The following is a 16,713-nucleotide window of genomic DNA, read 5'->3' on the forward strand; positions in this document are numbered from 1 at the left end:
CTGTGAGCAGGAGAACCAGCAAGGCCTGGACCCACCTCTCATGGCTGACTGTGAAAGCTGACTGCTGCTTTTGCCCATGGCAGGGTTGTCTGGGAGGTCTCTCCCCCACCAGGGATCGCCCCCAAAAGGGTGAGAGCCATGTCAGGGGATGCAGATGCCTGCTCTCTTCTACCACTCCTGTTTCCAAGGTCCTGTTAGCAAGAAGATTCTTTTTGGTGCTTCCAATCTTCAGAGGACTTTCACCAGAAGCAGCCGTACAAGCACACAGGCATCTTTGGTTTCACAAGCATATTTACACCGCTTTCAGTTATATCCTCAAAAACACACGTGTTCCCTGCACAAGAGACTGGAACTAGAACCTTAACACAGGCTTTAACTTAATATCCTCCCTTAATATCCTTTCCTTCCTTTTCTTTCTGTTTTTTAATCTTTTCTAGCTCCACGCTAAATTTCTTTCCTGCAAACACCTAATTTAGATTGCATCAGGAGGAGCTAACAAAAAGTGCTTCACTGTCTTGTCAGCAGATTACAGAAAGCCTTCTCATTCAAGTTTATCCAGTTGGAAACACAAGTAATTGATGTGAACTTGAAAAATATATGATTTGGAAGAGGTGGGGGTGGGGGAAGCTTCTTGCCAGCATTGCTGTTCTACCCAGCTTGTACCTCACTCAATCACACAGGGCTGGTTAATCGGTAGCTCTATTATCACCTTCCTTTGCTGCATTTACTTCGGGCACAAGAGCCACTGGGAGGGAAGCTGAAATGAGAACAAGGTGTAAATATGCATGTGCTGCAGATTCTTGTTTGTCACCATGATCTTAAAATGAAGCTGCAGTGAAGGGAAAACTAAATATTCAGTTCGGACAGTGGATGGTGACTCTGCTTGCCTGAGCACGGCTGTTGTCTGCAGAGGGGAGGACTGGAATGAGGTACATGTTTCCCCTCCTTAGTTTGCAGCCTCCTCTTTTGACAGCCAGAGCTTCTTTTCAAACGGCAGGAGCAGCAGGGAAGATGTGTGTGTGTGTGAGGGACACCTCTGTTTAGGAGGGGTAACTCCTAAGGAGGGCTGAGATGCACTACTACACCTTGATCCTCAGAACTCAAAGCATGAAAAATGTCTAAGCAAGGGTATCCAGCCCATAGCTGCATCATAAACATCTGTTATGTTACAGTCAGGAGGTGGTAACAAGAAGTCACAGCACAGACATTAGCAGCACAGGGGTCTTGACATTCCCTCCAGATCTCCCAGGTCAAAACCCGATTCTGAGTCACAGCCATAAATTTGAGCCCATTTGCTCAAAACATACAAGTGCCTGAATATGTAGGTTAACATTCTGACATTTCCTTCATGCAGCCTTCTACCATCTTATTAAAAACTGATTTACCCTGTGCAATTGCCATTTCTTGTACCAGAAAAACAACCTATATACAGCCCTGCTCAATTTTGTGGTGTTACAGAAGTGTAAAACAAATCATTCAAAAATATAATTTGAAGCTATTATTATTTATATTGTGGCAGAAAACCCAGGTAAGCTCCGAGTCCAAATGTAACAGGTGCTGCACATATTTTATTTCAATTAAATACTGTAATAGGGAGACCAGCCCAAGGCTAGAAGGAGCCAAATTAGGAAATTACATGAAAAATGCAAATAAAACATATCAGAGTCATTCAAGTGAGGTTCACAGGAATTTGGCTGGCTGGTCCTCTGGGCAGCACTCTCTAGTTTTAAAGAATGAGGCAATCTGTCTTCACCAGAGAAAGACCCTCTCAAAGTGACGTTTTCTGCTGACACCATGGCCAGCCATGACTTCTGCTGAAGGGGAGGAACAAATCCTGGAGCTCTACCACCACCACCTCAGAGGAACCCTCACAGGTTTGTCAGAGGCTGTGTAGAACAGCCAAGAACTGAATCCAGGCAACTGCTCTTCAGCTAGAAGAATGTACAACTTGACCACAACAGCAAGGTGACAGGTCACGTGAAGGCATCAGTAGAAAGTCTTTGCCAAGGAGATTTTCAGGGTAGATTTTTAATGTTGCAAAGAAACACTAGAAGCCCTCTGCTACCTAGCCAATGCAAGTACTGGACATGGCTTTCAAAGTGCAGGTCACTTAGAGTCCAAGAAACCAGTGTCTCAGAGCTTGGAAAGAATTGCTTTTCCTCTCAACTCTGCATCATGGAGCCCTGCATCAGATCAGATAAATTAAACAGAGTTCAAACTTCACACCCATTGCCAATAAAGCTGTGATACTTTGCCTTGGCATCTTGCTGTTCAGGATGGGGAAGCAGTATCTACAAAAGATAACATGGATTTGGGGAGAAACACATTGGGAACAGTGGAAACACGATGCTGTATCATCTGCCTCTCCTTTTCTTTTAAATTAAAAAAACCCACAACAAACTAGAACCACAACCCTTTCCTTAGGTTCCTCCACCCCAAAGATGAGACAAGTTAAAGCCAATTTTATAGCATCCCAGTGAATTTCAGAGATGAGTGTTTCCATAAACTAATTGGTGCCCATTATCACAGAATTAAAAAGCAATTGGATTGAAGGTAATTGAGCCTCATCACCTTCATTATCATCTTTTTCCCAAAGACATCTTAGATTTTTAACTCCTTTGACCCTTAGACAGGTTGCCTGATGGCCCTGACACATTTTTGTCACTGAAAGAGACCTCTAAGAAAGGTCCCAAGAACTGCAAGGGGCAGAAGGGACAGCTGGAGAACCGTGATGAACGGTTCCAGAGGCAACCAGCAATGCACCATTACAGCACATGATCCCACCTTGCCAAATCCCATGTTTCAGCTGCTGTCAGCTTCCAGTCCAACACTCTGGATGCTGAATGGACCAGTATCTCTGCTACCCAGAAAACACAACTGGCTGAACATTGCTTCCTAAGTAGGACAGGTACAATAATCTGATGCAAAATATAAGAGCTGCACCTTGCAATAATCTCCAAGTTACAGCTGCAAGATTTCTTTCTTGCCTTTTTTTTTAAGTTTAAAAACTAAAAAGACTGACACAAGCAGCAGATGAAAAATAATTCTGCCCTTTCCTTTTGTCACAGCTATTCCACCTATCCAGAGTCACTGGCATTTTTCCTTCAGGTTCTCCTTTCCTCCCCACACCTCCCCTGCTTTGTTTTTGCCGTTTTTTTTGGTGGCTGACTCCTCATTGCAAGCAAAACCAAAGCCACCCAGGATACCAGCACTGAACAGCTGCTTGCTTAACAGCCTGAGCGTGGATTGGCACCTCTTACAAACACTGTCAAAGAGAACAATTTGTTAGTCGTCTGCAACATTCCCAACAAGCCTCCCTAACTGAAATGTAACTCTTCTCCCCTTTACCTTCCACAGTGGAAGAAAACAAACTGAACCAACTCCTGCAGACACCTTCCCATTTATTGTCACCTCCTCTAGCAGTGTGCAGGGTGCGCTGGGGACTGCTGTGAATAATTGTGTGAATCAGGAGCAATTTCCTACCTTCGCTACCCAGACTCAGGCACCGGAAACTGCACATGGAAACTAAGAGGGACTGTTGGCCTGTTCTGGCATTGGGAAGGCCGTCAGTGCTAATAGGAGCCCATAATGAGCGCTCAAGTCTTTGAGGCAGGCTTGACTAGTGATCGCAAGGAATGCCAGTCATCCTGAGCTCAGATTTAATTCCCTCCCACCCATGGCTTTTAGTAGCTTGCTGTTTACAGCTTGAAATTATTCACATCATAAATGCTGAATCATGAGGCTGAAATGAAAAGAAAGGATTCCTGCCTTGCTTGTGGCTCCCTCCTTTGTTGCATGCCTCTTTCCCCCCACTTTGGTTATGTACCTAATTCAGCTTATGTGACACGTTTAAGTCTCAGAGGGATGAAAGCTATGGCAACAGGAGTTGTGCATCTAATCCCTGATGCAGAGTGCTAAAAACGTACTATGCAGTATCACATTTCCTATTCACAAGATTGTTCATGTTTTCATTCACGTTAAACTCAGGAGAGAAGTTACAGAAATTCAGTATGAGGGAAAAAACTCAGGACAGCAGGTCCCATGTGGGGTCAGGCACTCGGTTTATAAGACTGAAGCAGGTTCACAGAGGCAGGTGGAAAGGGGGCTCACGCCTGGAAGCGGGATATCAGCCTGGAAGCATAACAATAAGTAACATAGCCAGTAAGAGTGTCTGGGAATTGCTAAGGACTTGCTTATATTGCATGTTTGCTCTAAGCCACTACTTCTACCCATGTACAGAGGTTGATAATTCAGTATCACACACCTGGACAGCACTCCCTAAACTTTGCTTTATCTGCTCACCCATGCTAGCCACCAGCTGAACCAGCACCTTCAGGTCACGATGCCACAAGCTGCTACAGTGGGACTGAGACACCCTCCCTCCATAGTTAAGCTACAACTGCTCCTCCATGGGCCGGACCCAGAGAGCTTGCTGGGCACAGTGAGACGGCCACCAAGCCCCAGCTCAGTGCCTCGCCGCTACCACAATCAACCACAGGGCAGAAACACCACATAACGTTTGCATTTTTTTGGAGAGCCCTTCTGCTCTCTTCCCACCTAGAAAGGGGTGAGTGGTTCAGGCGCATCTATCCTGTCTTTGCTAACCAGGATAGCTGCACCTTCGCTGGGGAGCACTCACTTCGCACAGGCAGCCCGCACGCCCCTGCCCCGTGAAAGGACACTAAAAGCAGCCAGTTGGTTGTGCGACACCGGGAACCTGCTCTTACCAGTGCCTGGACAGTCCTACCCAGAGAAAAATGACTAATTAGACAAGCATTTAAAATATCTGAACTCTACATGCATTAAAAAAAAAAAAACAACAGAGAACCAAACCTTGGGTGTGCTCTCCATTCAGCTCTGCTCTGAAAATTAATACGTGATTCACAGCTTCCCATCTGTGGGCTGAAAACCAGCTGCTTATGAATGAATATTTTTGCAACCTAAAGAACATATAACAAGGCCCACTCTAGGAGAGCTGCGTAAGGGCTGCGAGCGATACCAGCAGACAGTACAACTATCACCTGGACCCCAAAAAGAGACACACAGACTTACCCCGGCTTTTGTTCAAAGGGGCTTCGTGAGGCAGGTTCAGCTGCTCCAGGAGCGGAGCCGGGATCCCGGCACCCACAGAACAGGGAGCCATTGCTGACCCCAGAGAGAGCCAGCCCTCAGGGACACCCTGCCCCTGCCCCCTCTACGGCCATAAATAAAGGCTCTGGTGTAAACGAGATAATGCGAGACTGGTGTGGGCTAAAATTAAATTTAGGTGTGATTAAAGTGCAACCCTCTTGCAATTAGGAACAGATTTAAGTAGAGAGCAATTAAGGAGGAAACTATCAAGACAGGTCAGATAATAAGTAAGTAAAAAAAGCTTTTCTTTTTAAGGAAAATGAAAAATGTGAGGTCCTGTGGTGGAGCTGGGATGCAGCAGGAGGAGGCCCCCTCGGAGGGGGCCCTCCCCAGCGCCGCCGCCCCCCGCCCGCCATGGCCCACCTGAGGCGCGTTGGTGCCCCGCTGCTGACGCTCCTGGGGGCGGGGGAGGTTCAGGTGTGGCTGTTTAACAGAGGGACGGAGAGAAAAGGGGCGGGAAGGGAAGGGGCGGGGCCTGCTGGGCCGGCCGTGCTGCAGCTGCGGGGTGGGGCAGGTTCCAGACGGTTCCAAGGCCTGAGCTGGCGTCGAGCAACGCTGGGAGTTCTGCAGGAGGTGTCTCAGCCAGCTCCTCTGAAGCTTAAAGGTATGTTTTATGCTCTTTTTTTTTTTTACTTCGGAGAATGTTTCACCCGTTGGCGGCGGCGCTGGTCGCTGTGCGAGCCGCTGGCAGGCTGCAGGAGCCATGTTTTCCCCCATCTCTCCTGCGAGCAGCCAGGCTCCTCACCTCTTGTTTGAGGCTGCTGTATGTTGTGGGGTGGTTAGCGTTTATGTATGTAGCATGCTTTCCCTGGGAAAACAGTAACTTAATGATGAAAGCTGTCTGTGTCACCTCAAGTCTTGCAGTCAAATCTTTAAGCCCCAAGTGTGCTAATCATGTAGGAATGCATATAAAGCAATGTGTGACTCCTGAGGAGAGCATGTGCTGCCGGGTTTGCAGAGCAGGTACCTGTTTACTGGGCACATGTGCCTGGCAAACCTGCCTGCTCTGCTAGGAAATACTTCTTTTCTTTGCAGTCTTGAGTGGTGCCCAGGGATGCCTTGCTTGAGTAGCTTACAGGGTTGTTAGTATGCATGCACCATGGCACCCTCTCCAAACATGCACCCCAAGTGTTAATAAGCAAAGTAAACAGCACAAGCCTCCACACCGAGCTGCTGCAACTCTTAATAACCAAAACCTTTCAGAGTTAATATTTGCCATCAAAACAACCTGCTGACTATGGCTCATATTATTTTTTTCTATCATTCTTTTCTCTCCAGTCAAAATGATGAACTGGTGATGCTGTTATTTACTTACAGCTAATATTCCAGTGCTGTTCATTCATTCTATTTAGTTTAACTTGATAAATACTGTATCTTTTTACTTGTAGTGTGAGTCTTTTCTTAGCCTGCAGGGCAAATGGCCATCTGTTGGTGGTGAAAGTTAATAAAGAGTTAATGAGGAAGAGCAATAGACTTGTTGCTTCTCTTGGGGGGAGCACAGAGACAGGCCTCCAGAAGAACCCCTGGATGCATAATGGGGTCATTGCAGTTTTATTGAGAACATTTTTTCTGAGCCCAGGATGAGGAGCGCAATGATTCACCATTAAAATTGGTGAGAGGTGTGAGTGGTGATGTGGTCTCTAAATCAATGCTGAGCAAACACAACACACAGAGCAAACCTTCTCTTAGCTGTGCAAAGTGCTCCCTGGCAGCGCAAGGGGCACAGGGCAGGAGCAGCCCTGCAGGTATTATTTGGTAATAAACTTTAAATTGGGGTTGGATTTGAAACAACTGCCTAATGCTGGCTCTGTCTTTATAATTTTCTGTATTAAGCTGTTGCTTGCCTGAATTCCAGTTTAGAGTGGAGAACTGGAAGGGAAGGAAATTTCTTCACTTTAAAAGGCAAATAAAGCTAGCAGTGCTGTTTGGCTTGCTCTGATGGTGGAGACTTGGGAGGGAAAGGTGGGAGCATCTGAAAGAATCCCTGATGAGCATTTCGGTTTGCATAGAAACATGCAAATAAGATGGATTTTGAAGCCATATGGAGAATCTCACTTTGTTCAAGCTGCATCTTAACATCTGCTGGTTACCTCTTATGGCTAAAATCGTAGGTTACCAGCATTATGTTCCTTCAGTATATTTTGAAATCTTGCTGTTCTGTATATAGATGGTGTACTTCTGTGTTTATTCCTGGAGCGCCTGTGGTACGCTGGATATAGGCTTACAAATATATGTGAAAATTTTCAAAAGAACTGCTGTAATGTAGAAGTGCATTTCAATAAAGATCGTAATGGCGTCTTCAAAGAAAGCTTGAACACTTAATTCATTTGCGAACAGAAATCAGACTTGGGGGACGCGTAGGCACTTGTGTGCATTTCAGAAGCACTTAAAGTAAGAGTAAGGTTAAGGTGAGTGGTGAGGGACAGGGCTCTTGTCCTGAAGTGGTCTCTGTTACAAAGCTGACTTGGGCTGTAGGCAAAATAAGCAATTGCTAGGGCGTGTGGAGTGGTCCCTTGCAGGAGCAGTTAGTCCTTGCCTGGCCCTTAGGGTAGGAAAGCTAAATTTTGCTGATGCTACTGATAAGCTTTGAGCTAGCTCTGTTCTATTGTTTTACACGCGTCCTGATAGGGAAGCAGATTCTCATGGGTATTGCAAAGCAAGGTACTCTAGACAGCATATTTGAAAACAGCCCTGTGTGGGCTGTCTTTCAGAATAGCTGGGAAATGGTTTGGTTAGTTTACCTGTATAGGTGAGCCCAAAAACGCACAATGCACTTTCCTCTGATGGCAGAGAAGCTCTGCCTGTGATTCAGACTGTAGTATGTTTGACAGCTTGAATACATTGCAAAGCAGCTCTCCTAAACTTTCAGGTGATGAGCCTGTGCTGAGCAAAATGGGTTGGCTTCCTTTCCAAGGGCTGTTTGAACCTTTTGTTAGATGGAGTCTATCCTTGTGACTGTGGTGCAGTGCCTCTGTAGGAAACAAGTGCTAAATACACCAAAACATCTCTTCTTCCTGGTACGCACGTTGGTCCTGGGAGAATCCATCCCAGGAAATGTTATTAATCAAGAGAAGCCCCCAAACAGTCTGAAGATTACTTTAATGGAATAGTTGTAGCTGATGTAACAAGACATATTCAACCCAGAAAATATGAACTAAATCCAGACATGGGAATTAACTGAGAGTGTATGAGGTAACTTAATTATTTACTTAATTCTGTACTTTGGATGTACCTGGGGGCTCTTGCTGTTTCCCCATAAGCAAAGAGCAGCTTTGAGTCTGTGTAGCATTTACTTTAGATAGAGTGAAACAAGAATAAATATAGCAACAGAAGTAAAATCTTTATTAGAGAGCAGGTGTGCTTATCTCCTCTTTAACATGCCATGTTAATTTGGCCTGCAGCAATTGCAGCTGCCCCCTTTGAAGCAAAGAACCTTGAAAATATAAAGGTGCAAGAAGACAATCTCTGTGGAGGTATTTCCCATTGGTATTTCTTAGTGTGCTGTGGTGATTTAGATGCAGTTTTCATTTTAAAGGGGTTGCCAAACAGTTGTACCCAGGCTACTTCAAAGCAGTACTCTGAAAAGAAAGCTTCTTTCTTCTTGTGTCCCAGAGGAGGTAGGAGAGAGGCTGTTCAGGCTGTGAACACAGTCTACAGCTGAATGTCTCCTCGTGTCTGCTGTTGCCAGCACTGCTGTGATACAGGATGATTTTTATTCTGTGTTGGGAATCTCTGAGCAAATTAAGCTTAGGAAACCTCAGTCCACCCATAACCTCTGTTGTGGGGCAGTCCCGTCTATTGACTCTTATGAGGACATTGTCCAACACTGTAGTCCCTGGTTCTGATTTTCCAAGAGTGTAAATCAGTAGAAAACCACATAATTACTTAAGTGCTGCTGTTGGGGGAAGCAGGACCAGTTGTGCTTGCAGGAAAGAGAGGGATGATGGAGGATAGTTTTGTCTCTTCTGGTAGTAACCAAAAATACTGGCCGAATGCTTGTTGAAACCTGTTAACACAGATCACTTATTTTATTAAGATACTTTATTAAGGTGTTTTGAGAAACCTTTTCCTCTTCTGAGATGATTTATGTAAGCTAAAATTTTGCAGTGGGCAGAGGTGGCGTTTTTGTGCTTTCATCTTCCTGACCATGTCTATTATCTAAACTGGCCAATGAAAGATACCTTCATTTCTCTGTTGCATGTTATTCCTTGTGCTCTAGCTCTTTGGGATGGAGTTTGTTTGCTAAAGAGCATTGTTCTGGACAAACATGCAGAAGGGCTTTGGCTCTTCTGTTGTGATGAGTAATTGGAGCAGTAATATGCCATGGGAAGGAGTTTTTCTGGAAGCACAAAGGGCAGAGGAAGCATTCCTCCTTTGGCAGAGAGGAGGAATGATATCAGAAAAGGGGTAAGCTTTATTTACAGGGTCCTGAGCAAAGGTGATATGAGCAGTGGAAAAGTTCAGCAATGATAGACTAGTTACAAGTTGCCCTTGACGGCTTACATGCATAATTTTAATTTAAATGTAATAAAAACCAAAAAGGGAAAATTAAGATGCGGAACGCAGTTAAAAAGCCTGTCTGAAGACATCTGCAAAATGGTTTTATTCCAAGCAAATATAAGAAAACTGTTTTTTTATTGTCAAACAATAATAGTGCCTCCATTTATACAATGCCTTTTACAACCAAATCTTTCTCATAGATTACTTCCAAAACAACACAGAAGTTGATTTATTTTAAACCCTGTCCTCATAACCCTTTTCTTCCCAGCAGCATAGCATCTCTTCATCATGGCAGAGAGCTATTGAGAGCTGAGCACAAGGTTATGTAGTAAGTGGGGGGCCTGTTTGGCTGGGCCAGAGGGAAGCGGGAACTCCACTTCTGCACATCAGCCTGTTCCCTTTGTGCTGAGCCCAGTGGCAATGCTCTGATGTGAAACAATTTACTCTGTGGGGCCCAGTGCAATGCAAGTTAGATTAAGGGCGAGGGAGGCTTGTCCTGCCCAGGGTACCCTTATCTCACTTAGTGTGTTTTTCTTTTTTTCCATCTGTTTGGTAGTCTTTTCCCCAGTCCACATAATGTCCAGATGCCAGTAGATGTGCTCTCTGCATTCACAACTCTCTTGCAGTCATTTTAGCATAGACAGATCCCTAGGAGGCCTGTGGGTTCCACTTCACTTGACTTCCTTAGCAGGCCTGAAAAAGAAGCGATCTCTTTCCTTCCCTTGCAATAGTGGCAGAGAAGTGTCTGTTTCCCATATTATACCCTCTAAAAATGCCACTGCTTTTTACAGAGGACGAAGAATGCTTCTGCTATGGCACAGGTCACAGACACCACCCTGTCTGATATGAGGATCTGGCAATATTTTGGAAGGTTAGTCAGCATCATCCATAGATCATTGGGGGCTGGGGGAACTGAGGCATATGAGCGCTCTCAGCTGTGCATGTGTAAAACCCTTTGACTTCAGCTGGAGATGTGAGGCCATAGCCACAGCCCCGCACAATCTAAAGGACGTTGTGTGTAGCTGTGAAATGGCCACTGCTCTAATGATCTGGAATTTTTCTGTCCTCTTCTGTGGTGGGAGGTCAGAGCACTGTGAAGCAAGGGAGTTTATTTGTCCTGTTTGTTTGGACTGCCTTGGCTTTCTGCACAGATTTAGAAATACAAATGGTTAAGGTGGCTCCTGGTGTGGGGAGGAGCAAAAGATGCAGGTGGAAGTTGGAGACAAAGTAGGAAACTTCAGTGTGGTTGTGATTGTGGCATCGGAGAGCCTAGTCTTAGCTGGGCCCTCGGTGCGCTAGGTGTTGCATGGCAAGAGTCAAGCGTGACTTCTGGAAGCTTATCATTGGCATCAGGGGACCAGACTGGACCAGAGTCACCCAAGAGGCTTTGTAGTATCTGTCTTCTAGGCCAGAACTTGGGACAAATAACATTCCAGTTACACAGAGGCCTCGCAGACAAATCAAGACAAGAAGGACAAGGTGAAGCTTGCCAGCACAATGAGAAAGAAAGCAGTTGCGACAAGATGTCAGACCATTCAAAGGAAAAGTTAGTCCTGAACAATTAATTTCTGGCAAAGGAGGCTATAGCAGGTACATTGGCAATTGTTCTTGGGTACCCATTTTAATCCCCTGGGTATCTACTGCATGTCTCTGCCTCCCCAAGGGAGCAGCTGGCTGGATAAGCAGTAATTACACATCTAATGTCAGGAAAGCAAATAAGTGGCAGAACCTAAAACTAGAAGCCCCAAAAAACCCTGCCTTTAAGCTTTGTGCTTGAAAGGCAGGAATTGAATCTTTCTCTGGGTGAGGAACTTGAAACCTACAGCCAATTAATAGTGGCTATAAAATGGTGCTTTAGTCTAAAAATGCTGACAGAATTTGATGCACCTCATGGAGGGCTGGGGGTTACAGCTTAATTAATTAAGTTTTGGGCAGTCTATAATCCTTGGACAAAGGGCTCTGTGTAAATTAAATATGCAACGGTTACTACTAATGCAAGCTGTTCTAGTTTTGTATGGACTGGGGACATGAGGTGCTTTTAAGAGAATCATTGTGGTGACACTTTTTCAAAAAGGAGAGATTGGGAGCCTGATTCATGATGTGATTACAGTCAAGGCAGAAGACTTGAAGACCTCTGCCTCCTGGGGTGTATGCGAGACCTGGGCTTCTGAGCCTCCTTCTCTACTGCTTGGGAGTGATCAGGCTGCTATAGCTGTCAGTGTGTGTCTGTATCTTAAGCAATTACATTAACTGCAGGGACCGCAGCCCCTCAGTTAACTGCCAGTTGGTTGATGTGCATCAGTTGCTGAACAGTATTAGCTTGATCTGTGAGAGAGTGGCTTTACTGCACTCGTGCAACTTGCTGGCAGCACGTGCGCGGTTAAACTTCAGCTGACCAAGCAGTACCTCATCCATGATTGTCCACATACAGCTTTGTCATCTCTGCCCTGATGACAGTGACAGGTTGATTTAAAGGAGCCCTTGTGTGGCTGTAAGTACCTGCAGGACAGGACCTTGCAGTACTTCAGAACAGCAAGGATGTCATGGAGGCTTTAAGCTGCATAATCTTCTGTTGAGCAAGTGTGAAGGACATGAGCTGCTGCCAGCCTGGCTGGGGAGCTGCCTTTCTCCCAGGGCAGCTACCTGTCTGCACGGAGGCATGTGACTTGGGTGACCAGGGCGTGTCTGTAAGTGCTGGTGTAAACAATGCAGCAGGGGCTTGGGACTCCTCTACAGAGGAGCTCGTCTGTAGGGCCACCAATACTACCATCTGTGCTGCTGCAAGGAGCTCTCGTAGTGCACTTCATAAGGCTACTTTTTATCCTCTCTGTGCACGGGGGGTATTAAGTCATGTCACTTCACCCCAGCATGGTGGCCTGTTTGTCCCAGCTGAGGCTGGCTGCTCTGCTGCCTGGCTTTGAAGGAAGCTGGCTCTGAGGGCTGTGCACTTAACTCTGAGCACAACCTCCCCACTGAGCTAGAGCAGAGAGAGATCACACAAACCTGAAGCTTTCTGTCCCTGCCTCTTACTGCAAGTGACACTAGGCAGCTGGCTGCTGCTTTGAAAGCTAGAGGGACAGAAAGATTTGGGGGTGGCTGTATTCTTCCTGAGCTCCTGTCCTCTGAGGGGTTAGTGCTCTGAGCACGGGGTGCCTCTTGAGCTGCTTGGAGAACAGTAGGAAGTGACAGAACTTCCCAGAGCTCCTTGCTGGGGCTAGGCAGGAGCATATGGGCCTTGCATGCATGAGTTGTCTCTGCCTGTTGTTGAAGTAATTGCTCATCTGGCTAAAAGCCATTCCAATTCAGATGTTGAAAAGGAGCTGCTGGCGATGCTTTCCAGGTTTCAGTCCTCCCCTTTCACCACCTCCTTGCTGTCCTAATTAAATTTAATATTAAAGTAAAACATTAAAGGCATTATCATAGAGCTTTAATCCGACACAGATAAGCCTCTTTCTAATTTGTTAGGACATTAGTAAGGCAAAATAAATAGAAATGAACTGTGGAGGCTAGAGTGTTTGAGGAATCAGCATTTGAGGATGGGGCTATTCTTTGGTTTTTTAAGTGAGCATGTGCTCCTCTGAGTGGGCTTGGCAGCATTCTGTTGTCTAAACCTGGCATTTTAACAGCATGGCATGTAGTGGTGCCAAATGTGGCAGTTGTACTTGTTTGTGCTCTGGAACTTGCAATGCCAATCCAAGAGCTGGGATTCCCTGTTCTCCTTCCAATACCATGAGACGTTCGTAATGTATATTTGAATTTGACTTGTGGTTTTTTGAGGCCTTTAACTCTTTGCATCTTGTCTGCAGCTGTGAGGATTTAGTTTGTCTTGTTTTGGTCAATGAAAGCACTAATCATCTGAGTACAGGAACTGAAGCTTCTAGTAAAGCAGAAGTAGCACAGTCAGGTGCATGCAGCTCCTGCCTGCACCCCGTGTGGTCACTGTGTCACAGACTCTGAAAAGCCCTTCCAAATGTCGCTAAGGCTCATCAGAAATAAGAAAGGATTGCAAAACCTAGGAGGTCGCAAGTGCTCTGCTTTTGTTAGTGAGGCCGGAGTAAGCTGCTCCCTTCAAGGTGGGGCCATGCATCAGGCTTTGCCAGGATATTGGGTGACTCTTCAGGAAAGCATTTAGCTATGCGCTACCTTTGAGCCTTTCTGACAAAAAGTCACTTAAACTGTAGACACAAGGCTACTGTCAAGTTAATGCAAAGTATTGCTGTCTGCCCTTCAAATGCAGGGAGGAAGCTTGGGGAAGTTGAGGAACTAGGACCCTGCCGTGACCCCCTGTAGCCTTGAACTCGGACCGTTGCACACAGGTTGGTGTGTGGTTGTAGGGTGATGTGATGGTGCTTTTTCTGTTGCATGGAGAGCTGAAGACTGCAGTCATTAACTGTCTGAGTACCATGGCATGGCTTGTGTGATTCAGATGGTTCAGCGTTTGGAAGGCTGAGACACACAGGAAGGCTTATCCCTTGTTTTAAGTGTATAACGCTTAACTTTTGTGTGAAACCTCTCTGAGTATTGGCTCTATATTTTAAGGGAGCATGCCGCATTCCTACAGTCAGACAGTTGTAAGGAGGAAGGAACTGCAAACAAGTCACTTCCAGCTCAATTTTCAAAGCAAGGCCTTGCTGTGTAGGTTGTGCTGGCCTGAGGGCTGTTTTCTCAGACTTGAGGTTTGGGGTAGAAGTTCAGCTGCAGGTGTGTCTAGGTTCACTAGATCTTTAAACAGGCTGGGGACCAGAAGGTCTAATTCTCTCTGCTTCAGGAGAGGCTAAAAGGTTTGGCTCTGAGCTTTGATAGCTTTGTCTTTCCATATCAGAATCCAGAAAAGATGAAATATCCAGGTTTTTGTATTGATTAGAGGCAATTATTTAGCCTTAGGTTGCAGCGAGCATGTGGTGGAACTGAGCTACAGGGTACTGCAGTAGCAGGTGTGAATCTAAAATAATAGTGTTCTGTAAAGAAATGGTGAGCTTGGTAGGAAAGTGGATTTTTTCTTTTGAAAAACCTTTAATAACAATTCCTGCTGAAAATAATTTAAAACCCCCCCCAAAATGTTTTTGGGGTCAATATTTGCTTCACCAGCCTGGCTTACTCTGTTGTGAAGGCTTGGCCATGCAATTCAGGCTGCCTCTCAGTTTCAGGCAAGGAAAGGTTCTTTCATTAACTTTTTTAGAAGGCAAAAGCTTGAGCAGTAGTTGCGCATTTGCTTGATGAATCTTCTTCCCAGCATATGTTCAATGCTTGGATGAATGAGTTATTTAAGTGTATTTGAAGGTTATGACAGACACCTGTAAACAGACAGATATTGATAAAAATGTCATTTGGAACCAGATATCTGCCTTTCTTGCAATCCAATTACTACTGATGGCGAACAGCCCAGAACTAGCAGCAAAGTGCATTAACCCAAACAGTGATGGGCAGGCTGTCCTTAGAGGAACATTATCAGGGCCTTATTTACCTCTTGCTTTGATGTTACTCCAGGAGTTAATGGAGTTATTTGTAATTTACACCACAGCAAACCAGACTGACTCCGGATGCGGGTATATAGACGTACTGTGGACTTCTTATAGCACAATGCATCAGCTAAATGGTGCTAAGGCCAGTAGCTGAAGGCTCCAGTCTTAACTTGCTCCTACAGTTGTTCTTCTGAAAGGCTTACTCCGAAAGAGTAGTTCACCATGGAAGGTTCCGTGTTTTTTTTCTGCACTGTAAGTCATGCAGGTAGAAGAAATGCCTATAGTTGCATGTTCCTCACTATATACACATAAAAAGAACTGTGGCACCGTGCTCTTGATCAGGATGCTGCTGCCTTTGGGTGAAGTCAAACGTGAACAAATGTGGTCATTAACAATTGACTTCCTTTGCCTACTAGCTCTGCAAGATCTCCTCAAAGCTTGTCAATAGGATTATTTTCTGCTGTGATGTGAATTGCTTGTGGTGGCTGTAGTGTTTGGATACACTGGAACTACTAAAACACTTCTTAATAGCAAACGGACGCAGAAAGTTCTATCAAATTACTGTTGTTCTTAAGCTCTTAGTATTCTAAGAGGAAGCTCTCATTCTGGTTATCTATCTTCAAGCTGGAGAGTAATAGAATATGAACGGAAGTGGTACTGTTGTACAATTCTCTAGTTAGGCTGAAACCCAGAGCTGTCTGCAATGAAATGAGTATTTGGTGGTAGTCTTAGCTTTCAGAGGGGAAGTGAAGTCAAAAAGACAAGGTTAATGGAAGTTGCATTTCATCTGGATTGCTCTTATTTCCTATTTTATAAGCTTGTGTTCCATGCAGGTGCTTGGCTTATATCTTCATGCTGTCAATAAACGCAACACGCTTGAAGCAGACAGGATTAATGCAGATTTTAAGGGCTATATTTAGAAGTAATTTAGCTATCATCAGTCAGAAGGGTGGGGAGAGATGTGATGGTTATTCATACTGATTGAATATTCTATTGATAGAGATACTTATTAACCCTAAACATGTCTTTCCATCATGCTTTCAGGTCCTGAGCAAGAAAAAAATCAACCCTTGAAATTCAGATAGAGGGAGGCAGAATTTGAGTGGAGAAATGAGCTGGGAGGGAAGTAGTGAGCTGGCTAATATGACCGGCCACTGAAGTTGGCCAGATGACACTGGGACAAGTGCTACATAATGTGACAAGCAGTAATGCAGGAAGAGGGAGGCAGGCAGCTGGGTGATGGGTTTCTTTTGTTGATGGCACAGGTGTTCAGTGTTTAGAATTTGGGATGAGTGTTTTAACTTTCCTTCCTGAGCATGCAATGAATGCACTTGCTCAGAGCAAGCTTTTTTGCCAGAGACATGATGGGGAGGGAATAGTCTGTGAGTGATCTCTGCCTTATGACCAAGCAAGATCAAAATGCTTCTGCTCTGATTGATGATGATTAGGCTGAGGAGCCATGGGGCAGGAGGAGTCCAGTGAAGAACCAAGTGCAATAGAATTTCATCACTGTTTCGAAAGACACTGCCCTGCACTCTGCTCCCTCATTGCATTTCCTGAACAAAGATTTAATTTCAGATAGCGCAGTCAGCTCTTCACACTTTTAGGAGCATTTATAAAA

General features: G+C 45.1%; 1 protein-coding gene and 1 long non-coding RNA gene across 3 annotated transcripts in view; one reads left to right on the forward strand and one right to left on the reverse strand.

The window, feature by feature from the left end:
• The window catches only part of LOC135316761 (uncharacterized), a 152,527-nt gene extending 146,971 nt beyond the window's left edge, over positions 1 to 5,556 (reverse strand). For both annotated transcript variants that reach the window (XR_010376015.1, XR_010376014.1), the window contains exon 1: positions 5,053 to 5,556. This is a non-coding gene — a long non-coding RNA (uncharacterized LOC135316761). The remainder of the gene's footprint in view (positions 1 to 5,052) is intronic.
• An 89-nt stretch (positions 5,557 to 5,645) lies between these two features.
• Positions 5,646 to 16,713, forward strand: part of CSMD2 (CUB and Sushi multiple domains 2) — a 358,465-nt gene continuing 347,397 nt past the window's right edge. The window contains exon 1 of the mRNA XM_064471428.1: positions 5,646 to 5,734. The gene's annotated coding sequence lies outside the window, so the exon portion shown is untranslated. The remainder of the gene's footprint in view (positions 5,735 to 16,713) is intronic.

Source organism: Phalacrocorax carbo, chromosome 22 (genome assembly GCF_963921805.1).
Source record: "Phalacrocorax carbo chromosome 22, bPhaCar2.1, whole genome shotgun sequence".
Lineage (NCBI taxonomy): Eukaryota > Metazoa > Chordata > Aves > Suliformes > Phalacrocoracidae > Phalacrocorax > Phalacrocorax carbo.